The sequence below is a fragment of the Amblyomma americanum genome, chromosome 1 (genome assembly GCF_052857255.1).
Source record: "Amblyomma americanum isolate KBUSLIRL-KWMA chromosome 1, ASM5285725v1, whole genome shotgun sequence".
NCBI lineage: Eukaryota > Metazoa > Arthropoda > Arachnida > Ixodida > Ixodidae > Amblyomma > Amblyomma americanum.
In genome coordinates, this window is record NC_135497.1 from 101,607,357 (window position 1) to 101,623,036 (window position 15,680).

The window sequence follows — 15,680 nt, forward strand, 5'->3', positions numbered from 1 at the left end:
GAAACCGCTTCTTCAAGACGACGCGTCACTTCTGCTGCGGATGTGTCCGGCTCGTCAAATTTTCATGTGGGAGCCGCCGAGGGGGCCGCGAAATCCCAAGCGCGGCAGCGGCGCCAACATGATCCCACAGAGCGAGCAGCCGAGGCTGAGGCCAAACGCCGTCAACGCCAGCAGCGGAAACGCAATGTCGGCGACGTCGGTATCCCGCCATTCCAATCGCCGAAACGGAAAAGAAGCGCCTCAAAGGACAAGGACCCACACTTCGAGCCGCAGTAGCCGAAACGAAACGCAGCAAGGACCAAGCAAATACTGGAGGCGAAACCAGAGCCTTCAGCCGCAAGTTTAGAGAAAATCCACTTCGCTTTAAAGAGCGTATTAGGGCGGGCAAGCTGGCTTAGAAAAATTTTAAAACACATATCTCTGTTCAGTCCCTTTGCGTACTTTTATGTTTTAAAACCCCTTATCTTTGCTTGCGACCGTTTGTGGTTGGCTAGTGCTCGCTCAAGGCCGAACAAGATGGCTAACGCCAGCCACAATGCGCGTCGCGAGCCTATCTTCCGCGTGTGAGCTGCCGCTAACTCAAGCAACTGCAGACTGAGTCACCGTCTGTGCATATTTTTTATGGTCATTAAAACACAACGCTTATCACAAGTGACTCAGATATGTTACTACCTACGCAGTCAGCAGCGACAGGTAACTGGATGCGTGTGCTTGGGAACAAATTAACTGTATCGCTGCCTCTCGACTGAGAAGCCTGACGGAGTAAGAAACGAAATGCTCAGGAACCTCGACAGCCCTGAAAAAGACACTCTCCTTTACTTTCTGAACAGAATATGGAACTCTGGGGACATTCCTGACCCTTGACGATTAGCCATTGTCCTGCCTATAGGTAAGCATAATAAGCCCTTGTCCAACATTTCCTCAAGCGCTGTCCTACAAAATATCTCGCAACTGCCCGAAAACACTTTCAGCAGGCTCTGTCTGCTCTAGAGAAATACATCGCCCGCATCGGCCTTGCTGACTCTCCAGAGAAGTCTGAAGCCCTTCTCATCCACCCAAAAATCTCTCTTGCCAGAGTACCGAAACTCAAAGTCAGTGGCCGTTCGCTGGCTTGGCGGAATCAAGTCCACTTTCTGGGCCTCACAATTGGCAAAATACTCTCCTGGATACCTGCAGAAAAGTCCCTCACATCTCATATACACAGAGTTGGCTAGGCCATAATGAGATTGCTAGCCGGTGGACTTGGCTGTAGCACCAAATGGGCCATAACTCTCTTTGAAGCCGCAGCGACTTCCTGTATCTTCTATGCCCGCCCATTCGTCTCTCCCTCCCCTTCCCCCCAGTCTTCGTAAACTCGAAGTCCTTCCCCGCAACAACATGGGAAAGTTTTTGGGTGTACCCAACAACTCCCAAGTTTCCCCTACCATGACCGAGGCTGGAGTCCTCCCCCCTCTCTCTTTCTCCTGCAAAGATGATTCGTCCACATCAATCACATTTACAATCTTCCTGAAGGATTGCAGCTCTTCTCAAAACTTTCATCACGTTGCTCATCCAGAGCAGGTATCCTCCACGCGGTATTTGAAGATATTTTCGATGAAGACCTTCCTCCGCCAAGCGCAGTCTCTCATCTTCCTCCCACCAGCTGTCCTCTTGACGTGCGCACCACTTTGGAAGGCCTTCATTAACATCGTACCTAAGCGGCCCATCTCGAACAGGCTGCAGCCAGACTTCTACACGAATAGCTTCGGAACAGGCTCCTCATATTCACATGGTTAAGGAATGCAGCGCGAAAAGACAAGGACAAACGAAGAAGTGGACAGGACTGGCGCTGACAATAAACACATTTATTCAGAGAAATGAGCAGCTTTTTTAATGCCATCCAAGACCCACGTGACCAGATAAAACAGCAGTCGTGGGGAAACTAAGATACAGATACAGAAGATAAGATCGTTGCACACAATATCAAAGTAACAGCACATCGAGGATACACAATGTAAGCACCGAACCCAAGCCCCGAGCGCCGGTCCTGTCCACTTTTTCGTTTGTCCTTGTCTTTTCGCGCTGCATTCCTTAACCACGATCACTGAACAACAAGCCCAAACAGTAACTTTAGTTCATCAGATTTCTTCTCCATTGGGCTCTTCTTTCTACCATGAGCAGGCAAGATACCGCCATAACCTGCGCGAATCTTATCGCAATTCCTACTTGCAAGGCCAGGATCCTCTCGTTCCACCTCTAAAAGAAAATTGGGCCGTTTGAAGTGCGGGTGTTCTTCGGCCCTGTGGAGCCATCTTGAGGGCATGCTCGACGTATGTGCGAGATTTTGAAGTCAGAGCTCTGGAGACAAGTGCGTCTTTTCTAAGACTGGCTCGGAGTGCTCTCGCTTCAGTGGCCACATTTGACACAAGCGTTTCGGTGCAGGCGGGCTGGAAACGCTGATTGGTCAAACAAAATGTGACGTCACGTCTAAAACGTCACGTGACGTCATGGCCACGTGACTTTTAATGACGTCGTGTCCGGTTGGGAAGAGACATATTTTCCCTAGGTTTTTCTCGGAATTCCCCACGTTTTTGACAGCGCGCGCGGGTTCAAAAAGCGCACCTGATGCGCCGCGCTTTCACGCACTGCATGCGCGTTTCTATATTTTTATTATATATGATATCCTTGAACTGCTGGTGTATTATTTTAGTGCGCTCGAACGGCGCGCTTCGTTGTGCATTTATTATAATCGCCACTACCTGGCGGACCCGATACAGCTTTTGCAGACCTGAGAGGTTAAACACGTACTATCCATGCAAAGCCACGCAAATGCGCCTACAGGTGACCACGCCCGTCTATCAGCGCTCCGTCGAGTGCCTGCATTTACAATCGAGTGCTGTAGGACTATGAACCTGACCTAGAGCATACATATTATAATTTTTCCTTGTATTCTACATTCTCTACATGCAGGAGACTACACTCATAGCTTTCGTTAGTGCAGAAATTTCGTACAACCGTGTCAAAATTTGGCGGTCCGGTTTTGTTCTACACGACGTTTTGGAGGAGAAAAGCATTGGGTCTTTGAAGGACGACAGTCTATATAAACTCCTATTCACTGTGTCGTCGTACCTATCGTAATTAATGACGACATATAAAGGCTTTTGATACAACTCTCGTGATTTAAAACAAAACTGTTCGTTTCACTAACCCGCGAAAAAATATTGCGCGCAATCATTCGCCACAGCCCGTTGCTGCGTAATTTTTGTTTTGTGCGGATTTTCTTTTATAATATGACAGCTGCACGCGATAGCTTATATATATAGTTGCGCAGCCGACCACTGCAGGTACCAGTAAACACGTACCCCGTTTAGAATGAATTTAAAAACGCGGTCGGGAGTTGGAATTATTTGTCCGGGACGCTGCGGTCAAAGTTCGCAGTTTTGAAAATTGAAACACGGAAATTTTTGCGCATAGCTAGTCACTCTTGCATAAGTAAATATCTTATTCCTACCCATCATCCCTTTGTCAGAACACATATATTAATGAGAAAAACGACCCATTTGATGCAATTAAGTTCACAGTCCTACAGGGTGGGTTCCACAACAAAGAGAGCAACGGGAGTCGTACTTTATTTACAAATTTGTAACAATTGCTCACGGCATTAATGAAAGTCCGGGTTTATTGACCTCCATCGCCCCTTTCAGAGCCAGTGCTGACCTTAGGAGTGCCGGCGCGTCAAACCTCGGTCGTTTGCCGCCAGCGGCATCTTTTTCAAGCTTCGCTGCCCGTCCGCTTACACAAAGCTCATAATTCATCCCCCACCCCTGTCTTCCCAGTTCGACGTACCACCTTGTCGAGCGGGGTGCAATTGAAGAACCAAGAACCCTTGATTAAATGCTCCTGCCATTCACCTTTACCCCCCCACAGGACACTTTCGCGAACTCGTATGTTTTGCCGCCTTTTTCTTTTGTGTGTGTGTTTCATGCACAGTGCACGTGTGTGTAGTTAAGCTAACTGCGCCGCTGATTCCGCCTTCACTATTCGTACCGAAGACGCTCCTGGAACGTCTCCTGCCCTGTCTGAATTTATTGTTTATTTGTTTGCTCGTTTTGGCCGGCGGCACGGGCAGTACATGCATCTATGATTCTTATCTGCTCCGGGACTCCGCCAAAGTCTGTCATTGTTGCTTTGAGGGCTCGGATGCCCTCCCTCCCCTCGTTATTCCTTTTTTCCCCCGGGCTGGCCTCCCGCGCAAGCTCGCTGGGCGGCAGGGGACAAAGCGTTTTTCTTTTTCTCTTTATTTCTTTCTCCTTTTTCTAGTATTTTTCTTTTGTGCCCATCAAGGGTTCTTGGTTCTTCAATTGCACCCCGCTCGGCAAGGTGGTGCGTCGAACTGGCAAGACAGGGGTGGGGGATGAATTCAGAGCTTTGTGTAAGCGGGCAGCGAAGTTTGAAAAAGATGCCGCTGGCGACAAACGACCGAGGTTTGTCGCGCCGGAATTCCTAAGGTCAGCATTGGCTCTGCAAGGGGCGATGGAGGTCAATACACCCGGACTTTCATTAATGCCGTGAGGAATTGTTATTAAGTTTGTAAATAAAGTACGACTCGCGTTGCTCGAGATCTCTTTGTTGTGGAACCCACCCTGTAGGACTGTTAACTTAATTGCATCAAATGGGTCGTTTTTCTCATTAATATATGTGTTTTAACAAGGGGAGGTAGGGATAAAATATGCGCGCGGTGGTTATTAAAGCGAATTCGTATAAAGTTAACGGCCTGCCCAATGTACTGCGTACTGCACACACTGCATCCTAGGAGGTATATTACGTTGCAGAAATCCCAATCAGAGTTGTCATTAATTTTCCATTTGAATCCTGAAGCTGTGCTTATTTCACAGCTTGATGTTTGTAATGTGTTTGCAGACCTGGAATCTACTTTTTCCACAAGGTCGACACCCCAAAACCGGCTCTTTATGTGACTGAGTGTATTAGAATGTTTCGAATGTTTTTCGGTCGTCTGTAGACTGCATGAGGGAGAGCAGTGAAAATTTTGGCGAGGCGCTAGCTCGCTTTGTTTGAGAATGTTGAAATGTTTTTTTGAAGATTTTGTTTACGTACGTTAGGCGGCTGGGTTACTGGTGAAGGGAAGTACGATATTTGCCTGATGGTCTGTTTGCTCGCTGTATCGACGTCACTCCAGTATTTGCTCTCGGTTGGGTTTAGATGTCCTTTGAATGGCATCGTCGGCAATGGCGACGGGTATCGCTGCTTAATGAGGACTTCTTGCATGCGTTTGGAATTTTTTACGAAGTCTTCATCTTGGGAACATATCCCTTTAGATCGATGTGCCTGAGAGTATGGGATGCTTGTTTTAGAGTGACGAGGATGGCAGCTTTGGAAGTGTACGTATTGTTGACGGTCCGTCGGTTTTCTATATACACTGGTGGTGAGTGAGCTTTCGTTTACCAAAATCTCAACATCTAGGAAGTTAATTGTGGTGTGGGCGCACGTGTAAGTGAAAGATATGTTGGGGTGGACGAGGTGTGTCAGTCCAAATTAAAAAGATGTCATCCAAGTAGCGTTTGTATAGGGTGGGCTTAATGGGACAATCTTTCAAAAATTTAGACTTATTACTATGCATGAAGATGTTGACGTAGGTGTGGGCCATCCTTGTACCCATGGCTGTGCCGTTAATTTGTGAATAGTGTTGATTGATGAATTCGAAGTTGTTATATTCGAGTACGATTTTCGACAGTATTTATAAAACACGTGGAGCAGGGGAGCATCAAAGCACACTCCAAGGGAATGTTGAAAATGAATTCGAAGTTGTTATATTCGAGTACGATTTTCGACAGTATTTATAAAACACGTGGAGCAGGGGAGCATCAAAGCACACTCCAAGGGAATGTTGAAAATCCGCTGCAGCACGAAGAGGCTCATGACTGAAAAAATGCAGATGCAGGAACCATTGGAAGCAAGCTGTTGTCAATGCACAGTGTTTAGAGTAAATGGTACCACAGGCCCACAAAGCGCAGATTTTGTTTAAAAAATCGGCCGTCTTGTTAGCATCAATGCCGCAGTGTCCAGGTATCCAGTGAAAGCGCATTTCTTTTACATGTAGTGGAATGAAAAATCTTAGAGAATGGCCCAGAAGAGCGTCCTTCGAGCCTTCGAGTGAGTCAGGACAGAAAGGCTGTCAGCAAGTATAATGACATCAGTAACGATGCAAGAGACCTTATCTATAGGGCCAACTGAACCCCTAGAAAATGAACAGCGAATATAGGTGTATAATCAGGGGCCCGAAACGAATAACTGCAATCTAGAGCCAATAGCTGCCTATAGGCGACTTCATGCAAACATTTAAAGCGAAAGCCTTTAATGGCTCTCGTTATCCATCCGTCCGCGAAATCTGTCACACTATGACGTCATCAATGGTATAATAATTGATATAACCCATATAGTCTTAGCAATTAAGAAGTAATTGGTGATTAGAAATTGCGCATTAGTTTGTAATTACACATTAATTTGTGAAGTAAATTAATAGCTCAAAACGAAACGTTAAAATAAAAATAAATAACAATTTTAAAGAAACAAAAATAAAAAGGAAAGATTAACTTATGTGACAATGCAGTTTCAGAAGCGAAAAATTAAAAATAATTAAATAAAAATTAAAAGAAGCAGCCACAGTGGGCGCAGAAAGGCTTTCGCCTCGCGCACTTTACATCGCCAAAGTGACCACTGAATTTTAAAAAAAAGTGCCTCTTCGTACAAGCGATTAATCGCCTTTTCCCGGTTCGCCCTGCACCTTCGAGCAACAATTACATCCTATGAAGTTGTCCGACGCAACGCCAGAAACGAGCTGATCACGAACAACAGTGTTCACGGAATTGTCGAAGTCGCAGTTCTACGCAGGTTCGCGTAACTGAGCAATATAAACCTGCAGCTGACAGGCTCGCCAGGGTTCTGTAAACATATCTTGAACCGCGGTAGCGTTCCGTCGTGGCTGAGGACAGACGGTTGCAAGTGCTGAGCGCGGTTTGAAACGTATCTTCGCCTTTCGTAACTTCACTTATGGCGAATTCCACTGGTGGATCTGAAGTGAGGCGCTCGAATCGCAAAAGAGCGCCCCAAACCGCCTCGGAGCAGATCCGCCACTGGTCGGCGTATCAACCTTGTGAGCTCCGTTGGAACGGAGTTGCTCCAATCGACCAGCGGAATTCGCGCGGTCGGTCCAGGTCGACCAGTTGAACTCGAATTCGTCGTCGCGGAGCAAGAAAAGCTGCTCCAGCACGACCAGTGGAAATCGCCATTAATTTAGGTCCCTGCTCCTTCATTTTGCGCTCGTGGCAGGAGGCGTTAATTGCGGAACGACGCTGACCTTCGACGCCGCGCGACTGCAAAGGCATGGCTTTGCGCCGGGTTGCAGCAAACTCAGGCCAGACGCCTCCTGAAAGTAGGTAGAAAACAGTGCCTTCCACTGGTTCCATGGTACTGGTGACTGGCCCGGTGTTTCTAGGAATGTACGAGGGGGCGTAAGATCCCGTGCAACTCATAGGTTTACCTCGTCGACACGTTGTTGTATTGTAGATGCAAGATCGAACGACACACCGGAGCGAGCGATGTCATGATGACGCCAAGTTTCCGCCGAACCCCCCCCCCCCCCCCCTCTACTTTTCTTGCGTCACGTATACGTGGTGTCAAGAGACATGCATGTGACTGAAACTCTGAAGAAGCGAAACTGAAAGTAAGACAACCGAAACTGAAAATAAGAGAAGAGAAACTGAAACTGCCGCACAGTTCATTGCCTGATGGACACATGCAGTATCACGTATTATTTAACGTCTTCATAAAACCGCTGTTTGTTCTTCTATAGGATTAGCAGCATTAGTATATGTTTGCTATTAATGACACCCAGGTAATGAACATGATTTACCAACTTAAGTAGTGTTGGTTCTGGTGTAACGCACGAATAATTTATAGACATGCCTTTGTGTATACGCCAGAAATGAAATTGTGAAGCAAGCCTTGAAACTGCCTGTGCATTTCTCATAAAAAAAAAGAAAAACATTATCTTGTTTTCAAAGCATGCGTGTCATCTATATCAGATGTGACTAATGTTGAGCTATAACTTTAAATGGCTCATGCTGGCTGCCATCAAAAATCACTTTTTTTTTATTCAACAAACCTCATAACTCATTTCTGTCACGAAAGCAACGAAATGCTTCACTTATATCTCATTGCTTTGGTGCAGTCATGGTTCATTATGCAATGTAAAATCTGATTCACGAATATTTTTGTTACTTGTTGCACGATACGTTTGTTCCTGAAATTCAGCACATCCACCAGTATTGCGTTCCCGCGCGGCTTTCTTTTTTTTAACTGAGTACAGGTGAATAGCCACCGGATTCTTGGCTGATCGCCCAGTGTAGGTATGTGCCATCTTTTGATAGGCTAACAACATCAACAAAATTCGTCTTTCACTTCCAATCATGTGTGCTGCGGTATACTTTTTCTTCGACTTTGTATTGATTCCATCCGTAGTAGGCATGGGAGGCATTGGCCACGCTATCAGCTTCCGCAAGTTAGGTTCACGCAGAATTTGTTAGCTCCGCTTCAAGTTGATCTGATCTCCTTGCAACGAGTTGCTGAAGAAAACGGGTGGACGGGGCAGTGCGGGAAGAAGAGTCGTCGAAGGAAGACATTTGTAATGTTTCTTGAATATAGCCAAAGTTTCTGTTACCGTTATTCAGTTTTTGTCCCCCTGTGATTTATCAGCTATTATTCGAACCCCCAAAGTTTAAAGTTCAAAGTAGTAGCATTACTTTTAAATTCAGAAGAAGCTACTAAACATTACAATTGGGATATATTCGCAGGATCTGGCTTGGAGCTATTCTGTTTGTATCCCTGATTATACTCCTATATTCTTCGTAGAGTTTTTGGTTATTTTGGCTCTTCTCTTAATTCCCAGGCATGTAGCTTGAGTTCTCATTCTTGCAGACTGCCTTTCAGTTCTAGTCTCCAAAATTCCGGAAAATCGTTATTGAATTGGTCGCTTAGGTTTTATGTTCCGTGCACAGTGCATGAGATCCACTTGGTCTGAGTACCTGCCTATTCGGGTGTTTATTTTAACGAGGTGGCTGATTTATTGGCAAGGTCAGCTCTCAGCGCTCCTGTAATCTTTCCTGTCCTTCACCTCATTATGTTGGAAACTTCACGTTTCCAGCGGTTCCAACATATTTCAGCCAGCTTGAGTGATCCGTTGCTCAATACCGTGGATTTTCACCACTTAAATTACCCATGGAATGTCCAGTGGTGTAAATCAAGGCGTTGCGAGGTGTCAGTGACGCTTCTGCGATGCAAAATCCCTCACTTAAATTTATACTTGCGCCGATGCGGGTTCGCTGCGACAAACCTTTGTGTCTCATGTGGGCAAGTTGAAACAATAGGTCATTTTCTCCTCTCTCGCCGGCGGTTCGCAGTTCAAGGAAAGCAGTATTTGGAGGTCCCTCTTTCGAGGTTAGGACTCCCTCTGTCTCTTCCAGTTCTTCTCTCGTTCGGTGCGAGCGCCAAGGAATTCCCGTTAAGCAGTGTTTGTGGCTACCTTCATGATTACATAAGTGCGACTGATCGGTCACCTTGTCAGCTGCATACAAAATTCTGTTGCATGTCTAAAATGCTTGATTCTATTCTCGGTAATTCATATTTCTTAAATTTTATTGAATTTTCCAATTTTTATCCTGATTCAGTCTTCTACGCCGCCGCCTCACGTCTTTTTTTTCCCCCGTGCAAATATTTCATTGGCAATCTCCACTGTACCTTGGCCAATCCCCCCGCGTGGGTATGTGCCATATATATTTACTGACGTGAAGAAGAAGAGTGTGGGCTACAAACACTGTCTGTACTTGTGCTCTTCCTTTTATTTGTTGTCTGTTTGCATTGTAAGGCATTAATAGGTAGAAAGGCATGCACGTAATGGGCATACCCTGTACGCATGAATGCGGAAGATGGTCATGGTTGTCCAAGCATTGCCATCAAAGCAACGGGACCTTCAAGAAACAGCTAGGATATGGTTGTGACCCCTCACATGCAGTGATGCTCACACAATTTGAAAATGTTGCAAGTTACAGCAGTCCCGTGGTTATATTGCTGCAAAACAATTAAGCTAGCCCATTCATGCGGAAATATTTTTAGAGGCTGCCAAAAAGGAACATGTCAAAAAGTTACACGTCCTGTTTCATTGTGTTTGAAATGAGGCTTAAGATTAAATTAATGTTACAAATACGCGCTGAAGAAATGAAACGATTAAACCCTCATGTGAAGGAAATACAAAAGGGTATATTTACGAAAACTTATTTACAAGCTAAAATAGCATCGCACACACACTCTCACGGGTTCCTTGTCGTCTGTCACTTGACTGAGTCGCCTCCAAGCGCTGCAGGTTACCGCGCACCTGCAGTGCACCGGAAGCGCACACACACACAAACACACACACTCTCACCCGCACACGTGCATGGGTCCACTTGAAAGGAGACGCCGCACGGCTCTCCGGTTCGTACTTCTGGCAGCGGCGGCATTTCCCGCGGCCCTAACGACCACACCAATAAGCTAACGAAGCGGGCGCCCATCGGTCCGTTCGCAGAACGGAGGGTGCCGCCAAGGACGCCCTCCCGCACCGAAAGCACACATGCGGGCACAAAAGAACGCTCGCTGCGCAGAACGACACTCGCAGAGAAACACATGTATATGAGAAATGGCCCCTTCTTACAAATGATGGTGGTAAACGAAATGAACAAGCAACTGCTGTGCAATCCATGCACTGTCATGCAGTACTTACACAATCACAGTCCAGTGACTGCAGAGCGGTCTGCAACCAGTAACTTGCAAAAAAACTATACTATGCAGCGAGCTTGTTTGCACGGTATTTGTTACATTTATCGAACGATCACATGAAATTGGTATGGCTATTTCTACACAGTGCATTTCCTAAAGATTCCTTTCTGCCATACTGTACTTTTTACCCAAAATGCTTCTTACAGAGTCATAAATTCTTACGTACGCGTATAAAGATGTTTGTAGCAGGTGTGTGGGCGTGAACAAAAAAAAAACTTTTTATTTTCCTTAATTCTTCAGTATTCCTGATTATGACGACATATGGGCATTTATAAGTTAGTACAATTTTTTTCACGCATCACAATTAACTGATGCACCGATGTGTTTGGTACACATTCATCTTCAGACATTTCATGTCTGTTTGGTCAAAAAAATACGAAATAATAGTTGACTGCATTAGTTTTGACTAGCATCACACAGCATGCTCTTGAAATTCCTCTAGCTGTTGTACAGAAGTCTGTAATTGGCTTCATTGCATAGCTTCATACTTGAACCATTTAAACTCTGCAAACTGTTCTTTTTACCGCACATGGCGACATGGCATGCGAAACCGCGTGGGAACGGGCGAGGAGGATTCGGAGGTACAGCTGCAACTTCGCTGGAATCCAAAGACAGCTAGGCACTTGTCACGGTTAATTTCGGAAAGGCGGCTATGCCCCAGTAAAGTTGCGTAAGGTCTTTCCTTGCAGACCTTACTAAGTCCCTTGACTTCGCACCAGAAATGCTCACCGCCCGAGACGGTTACTTGGTTGGATGACCAAAGGCTTCTTGGCACCAAAGGTGCTCCGTCAGAGACGATATTGCGACTTTGCAGAATGCAGGTATTTCAGGGGAGTATAACTTGACTGTATTTACACAAATATTTACATTGCAAGCAGATTGATACACATGAAAGACAAGTTAAAAGTGGCAAAAAGGTTAGAAAGGTTAAACAGCAGAAAAGTGGAACTGGCTACCACTAGGGGAGGCCCCTACTCGGCATAGCCGAAGATGCATCACATCAGACCGTAGCCCAGAACCCTTTTCCATGGCTCCGGGCCCTGGTTTTAAAGACCTAAAGGCCCGGCCCATCCCTTGCATCACCCAATCACAATATACCACATGATTGGTTCATGAGCCGCGTGGCACGCCTTCAAGTTTCAGCAAATTTCCAAATCTGCTCTCAAAAATATATAGCATGAAAAAACATCAAAACTACTATGAGCAATTGAATTCCGAGAATGGACCCTCGGAATCATTGGCCCACCAGGTTTGCATGCCGTGCCCCCTACATCCACAGCATTGCGGGACTCTCTCCCCAGGTAGTACCGAACATTAGAATAGTGTTATAAAAATGTTATCCAAGTTGCAGTAACGTTACATGTTTCATTGTAATACGTTAAAAATTAACATATAACGTGTGTTATGCAGAAAACTCTATTTTAACGCTCTAAAGAAGCGTTTTAATATAGTCTTCAACAAAAATGTAACATTATTGCAACGTTTCGGTGCTACCTGGGTCCCTCAGGAGAAGGCAAGCAAATACCACCCGGCGTCGTGTCCGCATGTGCACTCGGTTAGCTCTCCTCTCGGAAGGAAAGCAAACACAAGTGCGGTTGGTTTCGTCTTTCTCGGGAGACGAAAGCACCAACGCTTCGCGCGCGCACACGTGCGACTGATTTTCGCTGACGATCGGCCGCTCCCGCTGTATTCAATTAGCTGTGTCGCCAGATCGTCTGTCGCGAGGCGCTTTCGCTGTGCCCGCATGACCGCTTGTCTTGACCTTCCAGGGGAATTGCGCGTTGCTCGCGCGCGGCTTAGCCCGAAGCCGGTAAACCGGCTGGCCACCGCCACATCTGGACCTGGTTTGACTCAAATTGGTCTCAGCCGCGTCTTGTTCGGTTCGGGCGCGAACAATACGCGAGATTCAAAGCGCTCGGCCGTCTCTGTCTCTATGGGGGGGGCACTTGACCCCAAGGGCGCTCCTTTTCAACACCACCCCGCCGTCGCCCGCCTCCGATTGAACAGGCGGGGGGTGGTTCAAAGGGGAGCTGCCGCGGAGAGGCTGGGCAGCTCGTCCTAATGACAGCGCAGAACATGCGTCACTGACAGCCCCCTTCCTTTCGCCGTCTTGTCCATCGTGCGTCGCGCCGAGCCCGACAAAGAAAAGGCCGTCACCCCCCCCCCCCCTTCCCCTTCTGAATCGGGGGGCGGGGGGGGCGGAAATTCCGCAAATAGTTTCCCAGAGGCATCCCAGAGATAAACAAAGGCGCACTGGAGCTGGGTATGTGTCATGTTTAACTGCGCAAAGAAACGAAGACAGAGAACAAGAAGGCACGACACGAGCGCAGACTATCAACCGATTTTTTTTTCAAGGAAAAAAGGTTTATATATGCATCTTCATCCCGCGAAAAACATGCTAAAAAACCCGAAAGCGCAAACCCTATCACACACCATCTTGGCACATGTAACGTGATGCCACTGATCACAACCTAAAAGCAATCTCCGCATCGTCAGAGACAAGATACAAAACAAACAGCGAACTCACAGGCACACTCCTGCCAAGCTAGCGCTCCACACCGCCTGCTTGCGCTAAAGAAACTGCGCAAAAAAGGCATCGCCCCATCAATGAGGCCTACAGATGGTGATGCTACACAGTCATCTGATTCCTTCTTGATCTGGTACGCTTCCACCAACTCCCTGCAAACCTGATCCCTGTGTTTAAACAAGACGCTGGTCATGTTCAATCGTGGGAAGCAATCTTTGCACTCTTTGCAGTGCAAGGCGAGATTAGAGGAAGGTGCGCCCTTCAACGACCTGCGATGCTCTGCTAACATCTCGTTAATACATCGACCCGTCTGGCCGATGTACTTCTTCCCACACGAGAGGGGGACTTCGTATACGACTCCAGTCTTACACTCTGTGAGCCTGGTTTTCTGTCTGTGCGCTATCGAGCACTCAGCTCCAGCACGATTGCTCTCAGGCTCGAGCTTCTTTCGCACAGCACTACAAGTCCTTGAAAGCTTATTCTTTGCCATGAAAATCACGTCCGCCCCGTATCTCGGCCCAACTTTTTTGAGCCGGTGTGAAATTCCATTCCCTGAACGTTCAGGACAATCATATCCGAGCGCAACACTTGGCAGCATGTTGTGTCGGGATTTCTACGGCGACATTTGAGCTCACTCAAGCTTTCGGATCCTTTCTTGGTGAACAATTCCGCAAGTGTGGTTAAGTACCTGTCTGGGCTGGATAAGAAAAAGTACTCTACCTTCAGCATCGATGTGGAGGACTTATTTTATTCGCTACCCCATGCTCAGCTCATGCAGAGAGTGAAAGACTGCATTGTAAAAGACAATGACGAGTTGGTGTTCGTGGCGGGGTGCGGGGGTTTCCATAGAAAGTTTCCTGGAGCTGCTATCATTTTACCTAGAGTCAACCGTTGTTGGGCGGGGCGAAAAGGTGTACGTCCAAAAATCGGGTGTGTGCATCGGCTCCCGTGTGGCACCCGTTTTGAGCGATATTTACTTGAGCAGGATGGATCAAGAACTGGCACAAAATCTTGCTGACCTCGCGCTAAAAGTGTTCCGTTACGTCGATGATTTTTTAATCATTCTTAAGTCGAACTCTCCCAGGGCAGTTCCGGACGTCGTCAAAATCTTCAAAGATACAGGTAGTGGCCTGCGATTCACCTTCGAACTACCCAGCTCAGCTACCCTACAGTTTTTAGACCGACCGCAGCGGTGGCCAAGTGGTTGAGCATCCGCCTCGCATGCGGGAGGTGCGGGGTTCGATCCCCAGTGCCGGGGATACAATGGGTACAAGCTCTTCTCTGGTCTGGTGCTCGGCTTATTTAGGGTGAAATGCTTGGGAAATGGGTCTTTGACCCCACCTTGAGAAAAAGAAAATACCTTGTGTCAAGGCGTATTTGGCCATAGATGCCCTTGCGCCATAAAAAAAATTTTATACCTCCGGATCCATTATCTAGAGAGCAGGGTCTGTTGCGAATATCACCATAGGACAAAAAAAAAACCTCTCTTGAACGTCAGTTAGGGGCATTCCACACTCGTCAAGGCGGGTATAGCGACTTCATGCTTAAAAGAGCTCTTGGGAAATCCTGTACACACAGAGCGGAGGCTAGCTTCCTGGGGCAGGTAGAGAGGCTGAAAGAAGCCGGGTATCCTGATCTGAGTTGGCTCAGATCTCCGAAAGGATCCTGTTCAAAGGAGGGAGGCCCATGCTAGTAAAAAAGAGGACGGTGGACGTAGACAAGTGGTGTGGGCATTCCATACATCCATTGAATTTCACACCGGCTCAAAAAAATTGGGGCGAGATACGGGGAGGACGTGATTTTCACGGCAATGAATAAGCTTGCAAGGAATGTTATCGGCGGTCGCACGTGCATGACAATCCTTTCGACATGCGTGACGATGCCCACCGAAGGCATTTCAGGCTGTCGAAGGGACTTGTACGCTGGCTAAGCGAAGAGCGCGGAACATGCGTCACTGACAGCCCCCTTCCTTTCGCCGTCTTGTCCATCGTGCGTCGCGCCGAGCCCGACAAAGAGGAGGCCGTCACCCCCCCCCCCACCCTTCCCTCCTGAATAGGGGGGGGGGGGGGCGCGGAGATTCCGCAAATAGTTTCCCAGAGGCATCCTGTTTTTTTTTTTCATGGGGTCAAGGAAGGTGGCCCAAGCAGTGTGAGGCAACGTTCTCTGTTCATTCTAGAGAAGCAAGCTTACACTGCAAAATTAAACCTTGTCTTTCTCTTCCAAATGCAATTAACTAGGAGTCCTGTCCAAAACCATTTCAGGTTGTTATGTGGGCACCCCCAACCTT